Here is a 20,567-nt window from a genome sequence, read left to right as displayed (position 1 = left end):
TGGCACTGTCGGTGGCCGGTGATGTGTTCAGTGTAGATGTCCTATTGCAATCTAAATTACACCAGACATCTCCACAGGTGCAGCCATGGTGTGAGTGTGGTATGGACCGGCTGCTGGCCCAGTGACATCTGACCCTGCTCGGAGCCAGGCAGGCGAGACCTGTGGGGGAAATCCCTTCCCTTCTGGTGCTTGTTACCTCCTCCCCACTGCCCTGTGTCGCTGTCACCGTGTCCCACTCACTCACCATCTGGTTTGTTATTTCTCCTGTTCCCCAGACCCAGCTACGATGATGGGGAAGGTTCCCTCGTTCTCTCCCGGCTCCACAGTGAGCTCCGCTCTGCCCGGCTCCGTCGCTCTCTGCCTCGCTCTACAGGTTCACAGTCTGGTGTCAGGTAGGAGCTCTGGGCTCCTCGCTGGGTTTGCTGATGTTCTGTTGCTGGTCATCACCATCCACCTCGCTTCCCTGCCTTGTCTCGTAAACCACGTCTGCTTTTTGCAGGGCCAGCCCTAGACCAAATGGCGCCCTTGGCAAGGAGCGTTTCTTTGTTGCCCCGCCCCTTCCATTTGTTAAATTTTTGAATACTCTTCTTTTATTGTATTTGTAGCCCATTTCATGACTTTGATGCACGATTTGCATGCATGATTTATCCCTGTCATATAAGACAATAAATGTGCATGCTAGGATCTGTACATCTGTATCTATTCATGCCTATAGAAGCAAAAAAAAAAAAAGTTTCCTCAAAGAAAATTTTTAATTGTAGGAATAACTGGAATGTTCTAACATCTATACTTGAAGCATTTCACTTCAAACATTCTGTTTTCCCTTTTGTCACTAAGAGACACAGGACCCCAAGCCTGGCACCCCCCGAGCCTGGCGCCCACCAATCCTGGCACTCCAGGTGGTTGGCTGGGTCGCCTGCCCCTAAATCCAGCCCTGGTCTTTTGCTCTTTACACAACGACCATAAACCGCAGAGCACAGCTGCGTCCTAGTGATGGTGTTTATCTATACACAATCTAGTCAGGCCTAGTTATACACACGCTGCTGCTCTGACTGGAGGCTTCTAAGACATAGAACATGGTGAGCGCCGTTACTGGGCTCACAAACTATTTAAAGGGACACTACACAATTCCGCTACACTACACCGCTGGACCATGTAAGTCACAGATCAGACTCTTCAGCCACAACAAATCATGACTTCCCAACTCCCCAGTTATGAAATTAAAACCCACAAGTCATTCCCACTGCACTAGGCACAGCCGTCTAGGGGTGAGAGTGAGACCTTCTTCATTCTGTGCCCGCAGTGAAAGTCTTATCGTATCCCATGGCACCCCCGGGACTGCCCCCACAGCTACACAGACATTTTGGTTCCCTCCTGCTGTGGTTTCCATTCTGCTAATTTAACCAGCTCTCTTTGTCGCTCTGGATGCTGAGTCTCTGCCCAGAGACCCCCCCTTTCTGTTCAGTTCCACAATGGCTGGTTCTCTGCCCCCTGCACTTTTCTATCTGCCTCCTTCTCCCTCTTCATTATCTGACTTCTGACTTTACCTGAACAGTGGCAATGATCTCTTTTCACATCCTGCTGGCCCTTACACCATCCTTACAGCAGTCAGGGAGGGCACTGCACTGGAGCAGCATGAAAAGTCCTTGGTGTGTCAGAGAACCAGCCCCCCCTCCCCATTACCCATTATACCCAAGCTGCTTGTGAGAAGCGTTCACCCCTATTCAGCGATGATAGGGACAGTGTATAACATTCACCTGTGAACTCTGGGTGACAGTTATGGCAACCACATGCCATATTTGGGGACTATCAAATTAACACCATGAATATTCTGTCTATTTTGCACCCTCTCCATAGATAGTATCTGTGATGGGTTCGGTCACAGAGACCCCCTTGAGACTGTCACTTGATGCTCTGGGGTACCACAGAGAACAACCCTCCTGCCAGAACGGGTGCCCCTCCACTCTTGTCTTGCTGAGCCAGACACTCCAATTCAGCTCCAGCCCAGACTCAGAGGTTGGGCCATGCCCCTCTGCAGTTCACAGAAACTGAGATTCACTCAGCCGTGGGGCTTCTCAGTTAACAGGGACTTTCCCAGCGCCCAGTGTTCAGCCCTTCTGGGAGCCTGAACCCCAAATAAATCCATTTTACTCTGTATAAAGCTTATACAGGGTAAACTCATAAAATGTTCACCCTCTATATCACTGAAAGAGAGACGTGCACAACTGTTTTTCCCCCAGGTAACAATTACTTGCACTGGGTTTATTAATAAACAAAAGCAATTTTATTAAGTATAAAAAGTAGGATTTGAGTTGTTTTGAGTAATAACAGACAGAACAAAGTAAATCATAAAGCAAGATAAACCAAAACACGCACGGCTCAGCTTAATACACTAAGAAATCAGTTACAGATGATAACTTCTCACCCTCAATGTTATTTCAAGTAAAATGCTTCCCAGGTCAGTTGCCTTTTCTGACCTGGGTCCAGCCTGTTCTCTCCCACCCCTGTAGTTACAGTTCTTTTGTTTCCAGATACTTTCAGGTATCTCCTTGGGGTGGGGAGGCCATCTCTTAAGCCAGATGAAGACCCTCATTGTTTACTTCCCCCGCCTTATATAGAATTTCCCTAAGGCGGGGAAACCCTTGTTTGGAATCCCACCCCCACTCTGGAAAAGTACCCGCTTCAAGATGGATTTCAGTATCAGGTGACATGGTCACATGTCTGTGTAAGACCCCAGTCTCCATTCTTCCTAGGTTGCCTGACCCATAGGCAGGAAGGCTTTAAGATAAACAAGGCCATTTACAGCCAATTGTCCTGTCAATGGGAGTCACCAAGTTCCTGATGCCCCATTGACTGCCCTCACCTGGTATGACTACACCAGTAATACAAGTTCATACCTCATATTTCTATAAGAACGATACATGTGTACAAATAGGAAAATCAAAGTCAGCACATTATAACTTAGTCAATGATATGTTACAAGAGACCTTTTGCATAAAGCACATTCCAGCTATGTCATTTTCAGATTCAGAGTACTCCTTTTATTTTCAGATTCATAAGCCTATTTTCATAATGCATACGGAGTGGAACTTCACAGTATCGATCCGTTCTATATGTATCTTTGTGGGCTCCGGATTGTAATCTACTCCGTGGGGGAGAGTTACCCCATCTCCTGCAGGATATACAAATGATGGGGCGTAATTTCTTGTGGGACAGATAACAGCTCCAGAGAAGTACCACCCCAGGCGCTTAAACTAGTTCAGAGCAGGTTCCAGAAACCAAAGAGAATGAAGATTTTTAGTATGAAAAGCTGATTTAAGCTAACCAGAAGCCTGGGATCTTGGGCTACAAACTGAGAGAACCCCTTAGAGAAAGGTTTGACAGAGAGTCTGTCCCCATGTGCCAGATGAGAATGCTTTGCGACAAGTGTAAGATGTTTGATTGGTTTGTGGTAACTTTTCTCTCTCGGGCTTTTGTCCATAAATGTTCCCTGCTTTGGAAAACCTGTTTGGTTACTGGTAACCGCTGGCACACACTCTTCATAGCCCTGGGATGGAAAGCAAAGCACAGGTGCTGGACTTTGGTCAGACCTGGTGGGAAAACCACAGTGAATTGCAAGGAAGCTGCAAGCCTTAAACCCCAGTGGAGAGAGAAGGCCATGGGTCCCTGCCCAGAGAGAGGTGACAGCTGGAGGCCTGAGACCTAAGGGACAATCCTTAAGCAGACCCCAGAGGGAGTCAAAGAGGCAGCTACCCCAAGCATGTGACTCTCTGCACTTATAGACATGCCTAGGGCACTGCATGGAGACGGGGTGTTCACTTCTAATGCCGGACGCTCTTTTATTTTGTCTTACTGCTGAATTAATGCCACCCTCAGGCCCCTGTCAATTTAGTTTCTATTTTCATTGCATTTTTCTCAGCACAGTTCACAGTAACTGGACCTGCCCATCCAATCACCGCTTCCTTAGGTGGGGAGGGCGTCCTGCCCTGCCACCTTCCCCCAGGATGGATGCTCAGAGCATGGAGGTGAGATGGTTCAGATCCCCGTACTCTGCAGTTGTGCATCTGTACCACGATGGGCAGGATCAGTATGGGGAGCAGATGCCAGAATATCAAGGAAGGACTGAGCTCTGAAAAGACCCCATCACGGATGGGAGTGTGTCCCTGAGAATACGCGATATCCAGCCCTCCGACGATGGACAGTACAAGTGTTGTTTTCAGTCTAGAGTGGCTTATGAGGAAGCTTTATTGGAACTTCAGGTGGCAGGTCAGTAACTTGTTGTGACACTTTGATGTCTTCAGTAGGGTCATAAGTGGATCAAAGATTCATTGTGAGATGACACCTGATTTATCTCATTACAGAGGGGCAGCAGCTCTGCTCTGGTGAAGGTTTATTCTAGTTGACTGTTTTTTCTAAGGGCTCTAAAATCCACGCAAATACTCCGATTGTCTCGAAGAGTGTTGTGACTCTTTGGAGTCTGGGGTAGCATTAATGGGTTACATTTACGGGGTTAATAAAATACACAAACACGCCTAAAAAGTTGGGTGATATGAATATGTTGTGTTTATTACAACTCTCTTGTGCACCCCTGGGGCCAAACAATAGCTGATCCTCCTCACACTAATGTCTGGCCTCATGTCTGGCACCCACAGGGTAACCGTGGTTGATGTACAGGGTCCTGTAGCCCACCGCCTGCCACTGGGGCTCGGCTGCCCGTGGGTGCACCCACTAATTTTTCTCCATGGGTGCTCCAGCCCCCCAGCACCCACGGAGTCGGCGCCTACGCCCCTGTCCTCTCCCTCTCTCCACCCTCCTCCCTCTGGAACACCCCGCCCTTCCCCTGCCTGAGGCAGGTGTTAAAGCGACTTCTCTAAGCCCAAGGGGATTACAAATATGTTTCTAAAATGACCTTTGCAAGTGAAAGCAGTGGAAGAGTTTAGCCTCCCTGCCCATCCGTTAAACTGTGCACAGCTCCTTCCAGAGGTTCTTATTCACCCCTTCAGACCTGCCGCGAAGTGTCTGTGGCGAGAGGCACGGTCTGTGTTCATCAACGGGAAAGCCAGTCCCTTGTCCCTGCTCGGGAGCTGGCAGGATTATGGGGCCGCTGGAGAATGTGAAGCAGGTGCACATATGCTAGACCAGCAATACGTGAGAGGCAGGGTTACCTGGTGGATAGAGCCGTCGACTGAGCGCCAAGGGACAGGGTTCCAGTCTTGCCTTTGCTACTGAGCTGTGCAAGAATTTGGGCAAGTCTCTGTGCCTCTGTTTCCTCGCTCGCCCTTTCTCCATCATGCCTGTTGAGACTGAAAACTCTTCAGCACAGACTGTCTCCTAGGATGTGTGCGCGACGCCCAGCCCGCTGGGGACCCAGTCTCAGCTGGGACCTCTAATTGCTTCTGTAAGACAAACAATCATAGCCCACAGCTCTGGCACACTTGTACGTGTGTTTTCGTCATTTCCATGTGCCTCTGGAGACATGTGGGGCCAGCGTGAATGGCACTGGAGGAGGCTCTTGTCAGCAGGGTTCGGTCACTGAGGCACTCCCCTGGGCAGTTGCCCGGCTCCCACCCGGCCAAGGCATGGGGAGGCTGGGACTTTGCAGCTGGCCAGTGAGTTCCTGACTCACCTTCCTCAGGGTGGGCTATTGCTTAAGGGCTGCAGGTCGGAGAGGGGTTTTTCAGAGTGGCCACCAGAGTGGCTGCCACCAAAAAAATTATTGTGAGAACCCCTGCTAGCCTGTGCTTTTCTGGTGAAGACTCCTGAGCGGAAATGGCACCAGACACCCATCCCTTCTTTGTCTCTCCTGGGCGGTTGTTTTCCCTCTCTAGGATGGTCTGTATGCAATTTCCAAGCAACCTAAGGGCCTCTCTACCCACAGACTGACCCCGCAATAAAGAAATCCATTTGAATTCACAAGACACTTGCTTCAAATTAAGATAATTTTATTTCAGTTTAGCTCATCGGTAATAAAAAATCCCCAGTGTGACTTTATCTAGTGTTTGCGACAGCCCCCATCTCTCCCCCAACCCAGCCCTGCCCCTTCCACCCGAGGCCTCATCCCCTCTGTGCCCAATGGAGCCCAGCTCACATTGTGGGCTTGGCCCCTGCCCTGTGCCCCCAGCCCCCTTCCATTGTGGCCACTGGTCCCTGCCCCAGGTTAGCGCCCCTCCTCCCCCCGACCCCGAGAACCAGGAGGCCGGGCAGTGCAGCTCCAGCCTTTCCAAGCTGGAGTGCCAATGTAATGGCAAAAACAGCAGCCAGCAAATTTTCCTACCCCTGGTGCTCCGGGGCCGGGAGGGCTGGAGTAGGAAAATTTGCTGGCTGTTGTTTTTGCCATTACACTGGGCAGTGTGGCCACAGCCCTCCTGGCCCCAAAGCACCAGGCTGTCGACCAGTACATTGGGAGGGCCCAAGGGACCAGCCCTCCCGGCCTCGGAGCACCACGCGGCCCTGGAGTGTGGGGAGGCCGGACAGCGTGGCTGCAGCCTTCCTGGCCCCAAAGCACTGGGCGGTTGGGCAGCAAGGCCCCTGCCTTCCAGGCCCCGGTGTGCCAGGACTCAGAAGCCGGGCAGAGCAGCCCCAGCCCCCCTGGCCCCAGAGCATCAGGAGGCTGGCAGCCCCAGAAGAGCCGGACACCTGCAGAGTGAGAAGCAGGACGGGGAGAAGGGGCGGAGTGTGGATGGGCCACATCCTGGCTGTTTGGGAAGGCTCAGCTTTCCCTGCCGCCCATGGTTTGTGTTTCTGTTTTGGTGAGTGTATTTCCTGGCTCTGAGAGGTATCAGTTTTCTGCTACCCATTTCAGCATTCTGGAAGGATACAAGGCCCTGCCAAGGCAAGCTGAATTCCCCTATAATAAAGTTTTTTATTAGTGAATTATTTAAGGCTTGTTTACACATACACATACACTGGTTTCAATGAACTAGTGAAGAGTTTTTCAAACTGGGTCCGTGGACCCCCAAGTACTCCAGGGGGTGCACTGACCCCATTGATCAACTCCTTCCCCTTCCTCCCTCAACACCGCCTCCTCCCTCCCCGTGCTTCCTGTGTGCTGGGGAACAGCTGTTCAGCGGTGTGCAGCAGGGGCTGGGAGGCAGGGGAAGGAGCAGAGACGGGTGGGCTCAGGGGAGGGGATAGAAAGAGGTGGGGAAGAGGAGGGGCGGGGTGGAGCAGGGGCAGGAAGAGGTGGGGAGAGGATGGGGTCTTGGGGGAAGGGGTGGAGTGAGAGCAGGGCCTGGTGCTGAGTGGGTTGGGCTAGGGGGTTTGCTGAAAATTTGAAATCAGAATGGGGGTCCTTAGGTTGCTAAAATTTGAGAACTGCTGAACTAGGGCAAACATCCAGGTGGAACCTCTGAAACGAGTTTGGAAATGGCTTATATTGATTTAGTTTAAGTCTTGATTTAAGGGATTTGCACTTGATTAACTAAACCAGGTTAACTAAGCTGGAGAAAGTTTGTGCATAGAACAGCACTGACATTAACATTAATTCTACTCTATATCAAATAGGAATCTGGCCAAATTAGGTGACCAGCTGCACTCGTGGACTCACATTCAATTATTAGTTTGATAGGAAACGGCTTTTGATAACAGTGTAATAAAGCTTTTGGCTCATTACTGGGTTATCACAAATGTATTTATTTCTTCTGTAGGTTTGGGCTCCGATCCTGACATCTCTGTAGAGGGCCATCAGGATGGAGGGATCCAGGTGGTGTGTCGATCATCTGGATGGTACCCAGAGCCTGAGGCTCAGTGGAGAGATCTCCAGGGGAAGCTCTTACCATCAGCCTCTGAAAAAATATCCCAAGAGGCCGGTGGCCTGTTTCAAACAGAGATTGCCATTGTTCTAACAGAAGAGTCCAACCATAAAGTGTCCTGCTGTGTCAGGAACCCCCGACTCGACCAGGAGAGAGAGTCAGCGATTTCCATAGCAGGTCAGTGCCCGTCCATGCCGCACATGGCTGGACTGAGATGCCACAGACATGGGCAGAAAGTATTTATCATTGTGTCTCCTATTTATTGGCCTGGACCTTCAACATGTTGAGCACTTCTTGGAAACTTCTGAATAAGCTTAGTTCTCTTTGGATATGTCTACACGGCAATTCAAAACCCATGGCTGGCCCATGCCAGCTGACTCAGGCTTGTGGACCTTGGGCTAAGGGGCTGTTAAATTGCAGTGTAGACATTTGGGCTTGGGCTAGAGACTGAGCTCTAGGGCCCTGCAAGGTGGAAGTTGTGCCTGCTGCCTTAGGGAGCAGCCCCTCTCTGTTTTGGGTTCTTGGGTGTTAAGATTCTGGATTCTAAAAAACAAAATTGTGTTACGCTGCAAGCTTCAAGCAAGAGTATTTAGGTTTGTATGTGACTTCTCTCTCTGTGCTGGAACATCACAGTTCTCAAGGGGGTGATGAAGAGAATTCTTATTTAAAAACAAAAAGTCTCCAGAACCGAGCCTGGCAGTTACAGCCTAACTTCAGTACCAGACAAATTGGTTGATACTATAGTAAAGAACAGAATTACCAGACACATAGGTGAACATGATTTGTTGGGGGAAAAGTCAACGTGGCATTTGTAGAAGGAAATCATGCTGCATTAATCTATTAGAATTTTTTGAAGGGGGTCAACAAACATGTGGAGAAGGGTGATCCAGTACATGCAAGGTACCTTGACTTTCAGAAAGCCTTTGGCAAGGCCCCTCACCAAAGGCTCTTAAGCAAAGTAAGCTGTTATGGGATAAGAGGGAAAGTGCTTTCATGGATCAGTACCTGCTTAAAAGACAGGACACAAAGAGTAGGAATAGATGGTCAGTTTTCAGAAAGAAGAGAGGTAAATCGTGATGTCCTTCAGGAATCTGTACTGGGACCAGTGTTGTTCAACATACTAATAAAAGGTCTGAAAAAGAGGTAAACAATGAGATGGTAAAACTTGAAGATGATACAAAATTACGCAAGATAGTTAAGTCCAAAACAGACTGTGAAGAATTATGAAGGGATCTCAAAAAACTGGGGAACACAGTGGCAGATGAAATTCAATGTGGATAAATGCAAAGTGATGCACACTGATAAACATAATCCCAACTAGACATATAAAATGATCAGGCCTTACTTACCTGTTTCTACTCAAGAAAGAGATCTTGGACTCATTGCGGATAGTTCTCTGAAAACATCCACTCAGTGTGCAGTGGTATGAATAAAAGCGAACAGAATGTTAGGAACTATTAGAAAGGGAGTAGATCATAAGACAGTAAATATCATAATAAATATATATAAACCCATGGTACGCCCACATCTTGAATACTGTAGGCAGTTCTGGTTGCCCCATCTCAAAAAAGCTATATTAGAAATGGAAAGGTACAGAGAATGGCAACAAAAATGTTTAAGGGCCTGGAACAGCTTCACTCTGAGGAGAAATTAAAATGACTGGGACTTTTCAGCTTGGGAAAGAGACAGCTAAGGGGGGATAGGGCAGAGGTCTATAAAATTGTGACGGGTGTGGAGAAAGTGAACAAGGAAGTGTTACGTACCCCTTCACATAATACAAGAACCAAGGAATGAAACTAATAGGCAGCAGGTTTAAAGCAAACTAAAAGAAATATTTCTTCACACAACGCACAGTCAACCTGTGAAGCTCATTGCCATCTAGTGAAGGCCAAAAGTATAACTGGGTTCAGAAAAGAAGCAGGTATGTTCATGGAGGACGGGTCCACCAATGGCTACTAGCCAAGATGGGCAGGGATGTGGCCCCTTGCTCTGGGTGTCCTTAAACCTCTGACTGCCAGAAGCTGGGTGTGGGTGACAGGGGATGGATCACTTGATTATTGCCCTGTTCCGTTCATTCCCTCTGCAGCATCTGGCTTTGGCCACTGTCAGAAGACAGGATACTGGGCTCCATGGAACATTTGTTTGACCCCATCTGGCTGTTCTAATATTCTTACGTACATATTTGTTCCCAAGTCAATAACACTTTCTCTTGCAGAGCTGTTTTTCCCAAGAGTCGATGCCTGGACTGTGGTTCTGGGGGTGATCCTGGCTCTCCTGGTGGTTCTCATTGCCCTGGCCGGGTACTGCTTCTGGAGGCAACACAGAGAGAAAGGTAAAGTGACAAGAGGGGAGAAAATAAATAAATGAATTAATTTATAATGTATCAGAACCCCCCAGAAGGGGAAATTTATTTTATGTGCTTTGGCCTATGAAAAACCATAGGGAGCCCCAGGATAGAAATGAGGGTGGTGTGCGTGCAAGTCACCGTATGCTAGAAGACGGTGCTCTGGAGATGACATCACTGCAACACCCATGTGGACTAGCCCTGACTTACCTCAGGGGCTGCTTTGGCACCAGAGCAGCCCAGGATCCGGCGGATGCCAGGAATGTTAAAAGTCACAGTGACGTTGATGGCTCTGTTTGCAGGCAGGCCTTCGTGTGAGCCAGGCTGGGAGCAATGAAGGCTTGGGGGGGGTCTCACAGTGACATGTGACAATGTCACCTGGTACTGGACTCCATCTTAAACTTGGTGCTTTTCCATTTAGAAGTGGGGGTGGGGACCCAGAGAGACAAAAGATTCCCACCTTATGCCAATGCCATATAAGGGGGTGGAACAGAACACAGGGGGCGGCCATCATGAGAAATCCCCTCGCTACCACCTGGGCTGGAACAAGGGCTGAACCAGGGGAAAGGATTGTGCCCAGACTGGGAAGGGGCCAGTCTGTGAAATAAACTTATTGAAACATCTCGGAGGGTGAGATTTTATCTGTATTCAGTTTTATTACTGTACTAGGCTTAGATTTGCATGTTTTATTTTATTTTGCTTGGTAATTCACTTTTTTCTGTCTGTTATTACTTGGAACCACTTAAATCCTACTTTCTATATTTAATAAAATCACTTTTTACTTATTAATTAACCCAGAGTGTGTATTAATACTTGGGGCGGGAGGGGGGCAAACAGCTGTGCATATCTCTCTATCAGTGCTATAGAGGGCGAACAATTTATGAGTGTAACCCTTCTGCCAGGCCAAGTTGATAGCAGCAAGGGCCGGGTTCAGTACACAGGGGTTCCCTCTCATCAAAGCAAATACAAAACTGGCTCGAGCCCCCACCCAGTGACCTGGGAAATCTTACACACCCCCTGGGCACCTCAAAGAGGCAATACTTCCCCTCTCGCAAGCACAGGGTCTCGGTGTACTAGAGAATCTTTAATAACATGAGGTAAACGACATCAGCATTAAATTGGGGAAACACCACAACTAGTGTTCATTAACCAAACCATGAGCAAAGACCCACCCCAGAAAATTGGGCCACATCCTTTCTCTCGGGTTCTTGAGTCCCAGAACCCAAACGTCTCTTGAGTCCAGCAATCCACAAATTACCCAAAGTCCAAAAAGTCCAGCCCCAGAGTTCAAAAGTTCATCTGCAGAGTGTTACTCCCCAGTCTGGCTAAAATGTGCCTGTGTGTGGGGGAAAGGGGTAAGGGGCACCTTACGTGTCCTGAAGCTGACTGCCCCACAGGGCTCTGCTCCACCACGACCGGCTCCGCTCTGCACAGCTCGCCGTCTCATGAACACACCGCTGTCTCATGAACGGCTCCGCTCCGCACAGCTCGCCGTCTCACGAATAGCTCTGCTCACCTCACCTTCTCACGAACACGCCACTGTCTCACGAACGGCTCCGCTCTGCCAGCCTAGCCACAAACAGCACCACTGCACTCTAGATCTTCCGGCTCCCCACTACTTGACACAGTGCTCAGTGGTTTCAGCTCATAGTAGTGGGGGCCTTAGTGCTGATGCACCATAAGGCCAAAGTGAATGCAGCACAGTACCCGTTGCAAGACTCTCAATAGACCCAAAATTAGCTCTGACATTCCACAGTGGAGAGAGACAGAGGTGCAATTGGTGCTTCAGGCCCTCACAAAGGGGCCCACACCACCTGGCACTAATACCTGTCTCAAGTCTCTCTCCATTCACAGTTTTGGAACCCATGACCCTTGCCTAGCGAGTGCTACTTAGTTGATGGTGAGTCCCTCCATCATAGCAAAAGGCCAAGTACAGTTCCAAGCACAGTTCCCATAATCAGGGTAATAACAATTTATTCTTCCTGTCCCAATAACAGAGACACTGGGGATCCCACAGCAGCCGAAGTGACCATTTGGGCAGCTATGGCCTCAGTCTAGGCAGGGTGGTGTGCCTATGCAAATGAGATCGGCCCCTGAAGTTTTTTTTTTCCCACAACTTGCCACACCTCACCACCAGATGTCAGGGTGGAGCTCATCCTGACACTGCTTACATGAGTTTACCCTATGTAAGCTTTATACAGGGTAAAACGGATTTATTTGGGGTTTGGACCCCATTGGGAGTTGGGCATCTGAGTGTTAAAGACAGGAACACTTCTTAAGTTGTTTTCAGTTAAGTCTGCAGCTTTGGGGCATGTGGCTCAGACCCTGGGTCTGTGCTGGAGCAGAGTGGCATGTCTGGCTCCACAGGGCAGGGTGCTGGAGTCCAAAGCTGGCAGGGTAAGCAGGGGCAGACGTAGTCTTGGCACATCAGTTGGCAGCCCCCAGGGGGTTTCTGTGATCCAATCCGTCACGGTCACCTTAGCTCTTCCGTGCACCGATGCTGCAGGTTCCGAGCACAGAATCTCATGGTGAAAATTTAGATCATGGAGCAAAATTATGTGGCTTTTTTTCAACTAGAAGGTTGCATACTTCATTGCTTATGTTGGCTGAGCCCCTCACCCTGCACTCTGGTCAGAACCCTGTAGATTTTGCCGAAAATCAGATTCCTGAAATTCCTCTCTAGTGGCTACATGCAGCTGGTTTGCAAACTTAGGCATCACTGCCCAATTTACGAAGTCATAACTGGACACCAATGCCTGCTGGCGTACAATTCCCATTTGCAGGGAGGAGCAAGTGTAAATCTTCCTGCCCATTTAATCCACCCTTTTGGAGAATTTGTCCTTCAGAATGGACTTAAACCTGCCCTGCTGGGCTCTATCATTCACAGCAGTCATGACGAGGGAGTTTATGCCAAGTGAGAGAAGAAGCCCTTTCTGTGCACTTTCATAGAATCATAGAACTGGAAGGGACCTCGAGAGGTCAATAAGTCCAGTCCCCTGCACTCATGGCAGGACCAAGCACCATCTAGAACATCCCTGACAGGTGTTTGTCTAACGTACTCTTAAAAATCTCCAGTGATGGAGACTCCACAACCTCCCGAGGCAATTTATTCCCGTGCTTAACCACCCTGGCAGGTAGGAAGTTTTTCCTAATGTCCAACCTAAACCTCCCTGGCTGCAATTTAAGTCCATTGATTCTTGTCCTATCATCAGAGGTTAAGGAGACCAATTTTTCTCTCTCCTGCTTGTAACAACCTTTTAGGCATTTGAAAACTGTTATCATGACCCCTCTCGGTCTTCTCTTTTCCAGACTAAACAAACTCAGTTCTTTCAATCTTCCCTCATAGCTCATGTTTTCCAGACCCCTAATCATCCTTGTTGCTCTTCTCTGAACTCTCTCCAATTTGTCCACATCTTTCCTGAAATGTGGCGCCCAGAGCTGGACACAATACTCCAGTTAAAGCCGAATCAGTGCAGGGTGGTGGGCAGCATGGAAGTCAGCAGGCTCCAGAAAACCTTTGCAGACTCCAGTAGTGATCGGGAGGGCTACGCTACCAGGAGCAGATGGCTGCAGGGCATCCACTAACTGATGGACATTCATTGAAGGAACTCTGCCTGAATCCCCAGTGAAGCAGGGGACAAGAGGTCCTGATAGGCCTCGAAATACTCCATGGGTAAAGCTCACCAGTGCTGGAACCTGTGGTGGGCCTATATTTCCTATTGCTGATCTGACCAGCAATGTGACCTTTGCTTGAGCTAAGCAGTATGACCTCCATCACCGAGGAAGGTCCCACAGATTCCATGGAGGCCTCTGGTAAGGATAAGGCATTGTGGCCAGAGACCCCCATCTCGACCATGAGAGAAGCACCAGCCCTGATGCCTATAATGCTCTGTAAACAGTCCCCGATGCTGGTTTGGCGATGGAGACCAGGAGAAGGAAGATCCCACCCTTGAAACTGAGAAGCCTTGGGATTCGAGGAATAAAGTCAGAGCCAAACCAGAGGGCGCAAGTAACTGGCCTGACTCATCTGTGACCCATAACAAGGCAGGGACCAGCGCTGATAATGGAAGCAGCTCCACCTGCAGTGAGTATGCCAAGGCTGGAAGCAGTATCGGTCCCCAAGTCATCAGTTGTACTGGACTGGTTGACAGTGCCGAAGTCAAGGACGGTGAACGCTGTTGAGATCTCCCACACCAACCTCGATACTGGCCCTGATTCAACAGGCTGTTCAGCCAATGGGGCGATAGATGGCCTAGCCCTGGACCAAAGGAGAGGTTGGGGTGAAAGGCAAAGGAGGTCTGTAGCTGCCTGGAATGCCACCGACACGGAGACTGTCAGTGCCACCATCATCCTCTTTGGTACCAGACTCCACAGATGCCCTGGGGCCAGAACCAGAGCCCATAATACCAGGTCTCTAATCTCTCCACATGGTACCAGGGAAAGGTTAGAGGCACCCATGCCATATCGCACACGAGCACCAACCCTGTGCAAAGTGAAAGAGTCTCCTGGAGTCTCAGTTGGTCTTATGAGATCCTTTCCTTGGTGCCTGCAATGGGGAACAGCTCCCCCGTTTCTTGAGAGAGGCACCTGCTCTGGACTGCGAAGCAGCAGTGCTCTCAGAGCCCGAGGGCCACTTCCAATCAGACAAGGACCTCACAACGAAAGCAGGTCACATAGCCTGGTCAAGCAGGTGCTGCTTTAGGGAAAGGTCTCAAGCCACTTGAGTCCATTTCATGACTGAGCAACGCTTCTTTAACGTGGGCCTCACACAGGCACGGCAAGCACCATGTGTGAGGATCACTGCTGGGGACATGAACGACAATGTTTGTCCCTGATGAGGGCATCACCGAGGAAAAACTTAACTAATACCACCATAGGCGCTGACTTCCCCGTTTCCCCTGTGTGCTCGACCTCCCTCTACCCCCGGCCCTGACCCCACTCCACCCCTTCCATACGGCCCCGCCCCACCCCACCTCTTCCCACCCTAGCCCCACCCCCCATTCCAACCCCTTACCCCAAGGCCCCACCCCAACTCTGCCTCCTCCCTGCCCCTATTCCAACCCCTTCCCCAAGGCTCACTGAGCTGTCATTCTCAGGACAAGTCCTACCAAAATTTGAAAAGCTGGTTACAACATTCCGATTCTCCAGAAGAGTAGCTGATTTTAATGAGATGCATATTATTGTTAACAGCTCAGCCATATCGCTCTTAGGTCATTTCACAACTCTTGGGCATTTGCAACCTGGCAAGGATCTCCCCTGGTCTTGGTGACGTCTGGCTCTTTCATTAATCAGTCAGTTCTATTATCTCTACTTCACTCCTCAAGCCCTGATGTTCATTTCTTGAAAAGAGCAGCTCCAGGGCTGGTCTCTTCCCACCACACTCAGTATGGTAAAAACTGTTGCAAAGAAATCAGTCTCTCGGCATTGTCATTACCCTCCTCAATTGTTCCCTTTATTTGTTTTATATTTTTGGCTATTCCCTCTTCTAATTCCATTTTAACCCCCTAATTCCTATCATTCGCTTCACCCAATGTACTTAGTGTGGCTTTCTACTGGCTTCACAGGGTTAATACTTTTCATTTGCTGAAGGATCCCTCTTTAGCTCTAACGACCTCTTGCTCCTGACCAGGTGGCCAGATGAGGTTACTGTCCTGTATTTCTTCCTTTTCTTTTCCTTTGCTGCCCAGGAGGCTTCCTTGCTTTAAGGTCTTTTTCACTCACTTCCCTTCTGCAAGGTAATGTGACACTGACTCATTTCTCTCTGTTTTATTTTCAGACAAACTCCAGGCTGAGCTCAGTAAGTTCCATTCCCCCCAGTACGACCCTTGGGTGACATTGTCTCCTGCTCAGTGTGTCTGTGTCCAGGGGCGTTCTTACCCCTCTGTCTGTGTCTGGTCGCAGGGTGGAGAAGCGCCCGGCTCTACACAGGTACTGTACATACCGCTGGCATTGTATCCATGGTGAGACCCACCTTCCCCTGGGAGCTCTCTGCTCCCTTCCCTGCACAGAGCGTTTCCCTGTGACATTCAGTTGGCTGGAAATAGCAATGTCACTGGGGGCAGACGAAACACAGATTTATTGCTGAGCACAGGGACACACTCCCTTTGGGAAAGGGCTGATTAGTGATGAAATATGTCCTCTAATGTCCCCTTCCCAGGGCCGTACCTGGGTTCTGCAGGATGGGCATTCTTATCTGCCCATCACTGGCACTGAACGGCTCCGCTCTCTTCCCAACGGCAGGATTTCCATGCTCAGACCGAGCTCTACCCACAGTGTTCTTCTCGTGTAACAGGACCAGACGAGAGCTGTTCAGTGTCCCCCTGGCCCTGGGGTGAGGCAGGCCCTGTCCCCACTGCAAGGGCAGACAGGTTTTTATAACCAGCTTGTGACACTCCCCTGACCCAGTTGCCACAAATTGTGCCCATACAGCAGCTTTTCTGCCTGACACCTGTGGCTATGTGTGCGTGTTTTCACCTGGCTCGCACTTGTGTGTGTACTCGAGCAGGCTGGGAGAGTCTGGCCGCTCCAGCAGGGATGAGAGAGCCCAGTGGATGTGCACGCACATTGTAGCAGCGGGAGCCCCGGGCTCCTCGCACGCCAGGTTACCCTAATGCACTGGGCCGGGCGGGCAGGGCTGGATGAACTAAACTGATGGGAAAAGCTCCTTCCTCTCAGTTTAGAGCATCTCCGTGAAAGTGCTACGGCGGCGCAGCTGCATCGGTGCAGGAGTTTAAGCGAAGACCTGCCCTTAGACTGTGATTCCCAAACGCCAAGACATGAGGTGAGGAGATGCCTACGCTAGACAATAGGAGATGCGGATGAAAGGGGTGTGTGCTCAGCCCTGCCTCTCTCGTGGAGATGGGCACCTAGCTCTGCTCAGTGATCCACAAAGGGAACCCCTTCCTTGGAGTCAGGCTGCTTAGCACCTACGGCAGATCTTGTGGAATGAATTGGACGCCTTCCTCACGCCACACAAACCGGCCAGGGGTGCAGGAGCTGGCGATGACTTGTAGCCCCGTGGTTAAAGCCATCACCTGGGAGACCCTGCTTCAGTTCCCCCTTCTGCCCAAGGCAGGGAAGGATTTGAACAGGGGCCTTCTAGCTCTCAGGGGAGGGCCCTAACCCCTGGGGTATAAGTTAGTCTGTTCTGAGACCTCCTCTCTCTGGAAGCTGTTCCACAATGGACTGAATAATTAAAGATCATTGGGCACAGGTGCCGACTTTCTTCTTTCTGGGTGGGTGCTCCACCCCCACCCCAAGGCCCTGCCCACACTCTGCCCCTTCCCCCAAGGCCCTGCCCTTGCTCCATCTCTTCCTGCCCCCGCTCTGCCCCACACCAGCACCTCCCGCCCACTGCCAAACAGCTGGGCCCACCAAACAGCTGATTGGAGGGTGGCTGGTGGGCACCCACTGTTTTGTTTCTGAGGGTGCTCTAGCCCCGGAGTCTAACACGGAGTCGGCACCTGTGATTGGGTCGGAGAGCGCAAGTATGCGGCTGACTCTACAGCTGGGGGGTGAGAGCACCCCCCGGCGAGGGGGGAAGCCAGGGTCCCGTCCCTGCACCAATGGCCCTTTATTTATCCACCATGGAAAATCCTCAGCAGGAGAGAGTGCGGGAGCCCCCCACCTCCGCCTCGCCTCGTGGTCAAAGCGCTCTCCTGAGACTGGCAGAGCCCTGTTTCAGTTTAAGCTCCCCCTCTGCCCGAGGGGAGCAGGGACTGGGAGTCCCCCCATCCCAGGGGAATGCTCTAGCCCCTGGGTTAAAACGTACGAGGGAAGCCCTCCCCAGCCAGCTGCTGCGTGACCTCGCCTGAGGGACCCGGTCTGAGAGCGCCCCTGAGCTCGCCTACCAACCTAGCTGGGATGGCTGGACCCCGATCTTCCCCCAGCCTGTGGATCACGCTGGGGCTCAGGCAGGGGAACAGGCGTCCACGCGCCTGGAGGGAGGCAGCCGTGGTCATGGCTGGAGGGAGAAACACAGGCACCGAGGGAACTTTTACTGCCCAAACTTCGACTGTGAGTGAGTTTTGGCAGCTCCGGGGTCAGCAGGAGGTTTGTGCCTCACCGTGGAGCTGAAACCAGGGACTTCGGCCCCGAGCTCCTTTTGCGCCGCCCTAGGTGACCCCGGAGCCCGTGGACTGTCCCGTTGACAGTCCCTGGGATCTGTGCCCTCAGTCATTCAGATCCAGGTGAAGATCCCCCTCTGCCCGTGTAGCCACCAGCACAACGGGGAACCGGCTTGGGTGGCCTCAGACCCCCCAGCAGCTCCCACAGTACCTGCCCCTCCCGTTCCTTTGCTGCCCCCCCATGTCTGCCTCCTGCCCCAGCCCTGAGCCCCTTCCTCTGCCCCCGGCACCTGCCGTCATGAGCAGTGGGTGCAGCTTCCCTTGGGGGAGGCTAGCCCCCCGTCTCACCTCTTCCACCCGCTGCCCTGCCCACACTCCACCCCCACTCGCCCCAGGCCTCTCCCCCCACCTCCCTCCCCCACTTGGCCGTCACTCGATGCCTCCCACCTCACCCCCTGCCCCCGTGAGACCCCCGCCCACCGCTCACTGCATCTTGTCCTCGGGATGGCGAGCGGTGGGCTGGGGGTGAGGAGGGACACAGTGAGGGGCGGGGGGGGGGGCTCATGGGGAGGGGGAGGAGAGGAGGGAGGTGGGGGGCGGCAGGGACCTCGGCAGCGGAAGGGGGGAAGTGGGGAGGGGCTCCCTCACCTGGTGGCAGCGGCTGTGCCGGGGTGTTCTCCACCGCCCAAGCCTGCCCTTCCCCCTCCCCAACCCTTCCCCCTCTGCCTGTGCCAGTCCTACCCCCGCCACTCCTCTGCCCCCATTACTTCCCCCCTCCCAGCCCCATGGCACCTGCCCCTCCTCTCTGCTCCCCTCGTGCAGCCCACCCTCGGGGCCCTCAACACATCCTCCCCCCGTCTCCCCTCCGTCTCTGTCTCCGCTCCACCCATGTCCTTCCCCTTGACCCGACCCCCTGGCACCTGCCCCTCCCCTCCCCCCTTCGGTGCCCACCCCTCCCTTCCCCATCACCCTGGCACCCACTCCTCCCTTCACCCTCTGCACCCCGGTACATGCCCTCCCTGTTGCCTGCTCCATCCCTGGCCCCACCCTTTCGTCCCCCTCTGATTCCTTGGTGTCTGCCTCATGCCCCCCTATTGCCCCTGGAGATCTCCCCCTTCCTTCCCTTCCACTCCTGCTCCCCACCCCCTCCCCCCGCCCCTGTCCCCCCAGCATTAGCTGAGCTCCTGACTCCCCTTAAGGGTGAGGAACCCCATATCACAGTGATTAATGGGCATGTGGGTGAATTGCCCTTTGATCCCAGTGACCAGCCCCTGCCCCCAGCACTGACTCTGATTCTCTCCCCAGTGGATGTGACTCTGGATCCAAACACGGCTCATCCCAACCTCGTCCTGTCTGAGGATCAGAAAACTGTGACATACGATGATAGACGACAGGATCGACCTGACAATCCTGAGAGATTCAATACTTATCCGATTGTCCTGGGCACAGATGGATTCACAGGCGGGAGGTTTTACGGGGAGGTGGAGGTGGGAGACAAAATAAATTGGACGGGGGGGTTTGTAGGGAATCTGTGATCAGGACAGGGAAGGTCAGACTCACTCCTGGGAATGGATACTGGGCTGTGTGGCTGAGGGATAGGAAATACGAGGCCTGCACGTCCCCCCCCGAGATCCCCCTCCCCAAGGCATCAGGCCCAGCCGGGTGGGGGTTTTCCTGGACTATGAAGCAGGCGAGGTCTCATTTTACAGTGTGACTGACAGGTCCCATCTCTTCACTTTCACTGACACCTTCTCCGGGACGCTCCGTCCTTATTTTTATGTTGGTTACAAAGAGGAGGGTACAAACACTGCTCCCCTAATAATCTGTCCTGTCCCAGCTCAGGCCAAAGGGAATCTTTGTCCCTGAGAGTGACACCCGTGGCAGAGACTATCCCCTCCCAGCGCTGACCAGCCCCCAGCCCTGTTCCCATGGGGATGGTACAAAGGGTATCACCTGCCTGCCCCCTCCCTCAGTTCCCAGGCCCAGGCCTGTGAGCTGGGGGAGAGGAGGGGGCAGAGAAGGGGGTGCGGGGAGCAGGCTGCTGGGCTGTGGGGGTGCAGGGACAGAGGGGGATGTGTGGGTGCAATGTCAGGGTTGGATGCTGTGGCCAAGGGTGGGGTGGAGTGGGAAGGGGGCTGCAGCAGCAGGAAGGGAAGAGCCCAGATCATGAGAGAGACTCTGGGGAGGGGGTTGGGGGATGTAATGAGAGGGGAGGGGAGAGAGACCACAAGGGGGAAGAGAACCATGGCAGAAATGACAAAGGGGAGAAGACCCCAGTGTGAGGAGCAGGAGGATCTTGGGCAGGGTAAGAGTTGGCAGAAGGGAGGGATCCAGGAGCGGGGAAGGCTGGAGTCAGAGGAGGGAGGGATGGGTGAGGAGGGATTGGCCCTGTCTGCACTCTCCGTT

At 52.0% G+C, this 20,567-nt stretch overlaps 1 long non-coding RNA gene and 1 pseudogene across 2 annotated transcripts; one reads left to right on the top strand and one right to left on the bottom strand.

Annotated features, from left to right (window-relative positions):
• The first annotated feature begins 277 nt into the window (after positions 1-277).
• On the top strand, positions 278-20,133 carry LOC119567412 (annotated as a pseudogene).
• LOC119567413 lies at positions 2,189-10,322 on the bottom strand. 2 transcript variants are annotated; one of them, XR_006284778.1, is made up of 4 exons: positions 8,757-9,196; positions 5,166-5,396; positions 4,910-5,019; positions 2,189-3,590 (listed from the first exon to the last, which is right to left on the bottom strand). It is a non-coding gene; the product is annotated as an uncharacterized LOC119567413 (long non-coding RNA). The 2 variants fall into 2 exon arrangements; XR_005227418.2 differs by having other exon boundaries at positions 4,910-5,396; positions 8,757-10,322.
• Positions 20,134-20,567: the final 434 nt, after the last annotated feature.

The sequence above is a fragment of the Chelonia mydas genome, chromosome 11 (assembly GCF_015237465.2).
Source record: "Chelonia mydas isolate rCheMyd1 chromosome 11, rCheMyd1.pri.v2, whole genome shotgun sequence".
In the NCBI taxonomy this organism is placed as follows: domain Eukaryota; kingdom Metazoa; phylum Chordata; order Testudines; family Cheloniidae; genus Chelonia; species Chelonia mydas.
This window is presented reverse-complemented; position numbering and strand designations above follow the sequence as displayed.